The following is a 2,500-nucleotide window of genomic DNA, read 5'->3' as shown; positions in this document are numbered from 1 at the left end:
TGTCTTTGTCGAAGGCTTTATGCAGATTTAATATTTGGAGTCAAGTGATTATATAATTCTCAGAATATAACATTTCTTTTGTCTTAATCTAAGCTTTGCTCAGACTTAATATTTCGAGAGAGATTTTTTTTTTTATGTAAAGTATTTCAGTGTTGTAATTTTTCTTGTATATATTCATTTTTGTAGAGAGTGTATTATTTCATTTACTAGTGTTTATTTCAGTATTCACTCGTAACCCTGTTAAAGAATCTAAGCAATAGGTAGTTTGAATAGTTCTTAATAATAATTACATAGTTTTAAATTGAGTGTACCTTAAGAGACCTTTGCATATTTGGTGTTTTTATATATTGCTGTCTGGCAGTTAAATAACTGTTTCAGAGCTCGGGTACTAATATTTTCATATATAACAGATTAACGTAAAAACAAACAGGTAAGTTTGGAACTCGAGAGGTTGTGTAACTTGCCAGCCATAATATGTATAATATTATGTGTTGGTTTGCAGACCACGGGACTACAGAATAATAGTAGCAACCACCGTATTTAGTTCTCTTTGTTAGTCAGTTGAGGCAGCCCATCTGAGATATCTCTTGAGTATTTATACTGAATATTCCTATAACTGTATAATATATGGTATTAGCTTTGTTAATAGCTTTTTCTATAGTATATGTGGGGTAGAGTAGATTCAATACAGATTTACAGATACAGATATGGTCCGTTCAATCGGCGGTGGGGAGGAGCTAATATCTGTGACGTCACAAAGGTCCAACTCTATTGAGTGAGCCCGTTTTTAGTTTTTAAAAATTCAATTAATTCAATAGCGTGTTAGGGCCTTTTTTTTTTTTCTTTTAAAGTGGTTATATCTATGGATTTTTTCTAATACCTAAGAATCTCATTTATTCTCCAAGTCTCGTTTTATTTTTACATAAAATATTAAGCTTTTGATGAGTGGTTATTCTTTACTGATTCAAGAGCTTACCTACTGTATATACTGGTTTGGGGTATTTTCTTCAAGTCCATTTTTACACGACCATATCTCTCTCTCTCTCTCTCTCTCTCCTCTCTCTCTCTCTCTCTCTCTCTCTCTCTCTCTCTTTCTCTCTCTAATAACCATTTTATAATGGAATAAAGGTTTTTGACTTTGACTTTGACTCTCTCTCTCTCTCTTACGAGAGGATCTAATTAAGTTAGGAGAACGGTCCAGATAATGGGAAATGCCTTTCAACTGTGGAAAATGCAAAGATATACACATTGGTTATAGTAACCAAGATGCAAATTACAGATTATGGGGTATGAAGTTGAATCCTATCAAAACTCAAAGTATGATTGTAAGTAGGTCAAGGACAGTGACTCGTCAACATCCGGATCTCAGCATTGATAATGTTTCTTTAACTTTATGTGTCTGTTTTAAAATTTTAGGTGTGATTCTCGGCAGCAAATTTACTTCTGAGAAACACATTAGGACTGTGTCTTCTTCAATTGCCCACAAAATTGGCTTATTGAGAAGTCTTTTATGATTTTCGGTAATCAATCTATCCTGGAGAAGTATTTTTGATATTTCATTCTACCTTGTTTCGAGTATTGTTCTCCCCACTGGTCTTCGGCTGCTGATGCTCATCTTAATTTGTTAGACAGAGACCCATGGTCTATTAAAATTTTTCATAATTCTGACCATTCTTTACATTCAGATCTTCCTGGACAGCTCCACCCTGTTCGTAATACTAGGCATGCAGTTAACTCTAATGGGCTCAATACTACATAGTATTCAAGAAGTTTTATTCCAACTGTGACCAATATGCGGAATGATCTTTCTAATCGGGTAGTTGAATCAATAGAACTTCAAGTTTAAACTGGCAGAAAAGGTTTCTATGTTGAACAGGCTGACATAAGTCTTTTTATAGTTCAGATATGACATACTGTTTTCATGTTGTTACTGTTTTCAGAATAATTTTTTGTTAATTTTTTCTCATCGTTTATCTATTTCCTCATTTCCTTTCCTCACTGGGCTATTTTCCTCTTTCGGAGTCCTTGGACTTATAGCATCTTGCTTTTCCAACTAGGGTTGTAGTTTGGCTAGTATTAATAATAATGATAATAATAATAATAATAATAATAATAATAATAATAATAATAATAATAATAATAATAGACTGTGTGGAACAGGAAGAAGATCTCGGCACTAGTATTACAAAAGATTTGAAGTTCACCAAACAGAGCATAAAAGTTGAAAAGAAAGCACAAATACTAATATATTGCATAAGGAGACAATTCAGATAAAGAAACAAAGGCAATACTATAGATGTACACATCATTAACAAGACCCCATCTAGAATACAGAATCCAATTCGGGGCTCTAAGTATTCACAAGGATATTGATAGTGTGGAGGCAGTACAAGCTAGGACCACAAAACTATTTCCAGAATTAAGGCGATTTGGATATAGACGGAGGATAGAACATTTGAACTCATATTCAAACTCGACGACTAAGGGGACAGATAATAAA

This window comes from Palaemon carinicauda, chromosome 18, assembly GCF_036898095.1.
Source record: "Palaemon carinicauda isolate YSFRI2023 chromosome 18, ASM3689809v2, whole genome shotgun sequence".
Taxonomy (NCBI): Eukaryota; Metazoa; Arthropoda; class Malacostraca; order Decapoda; family Palaemonidae; genus Palaemon; species Palaemon carinicauda.
Note: the sequence above shows the minus strand (reverse complement) of the source record.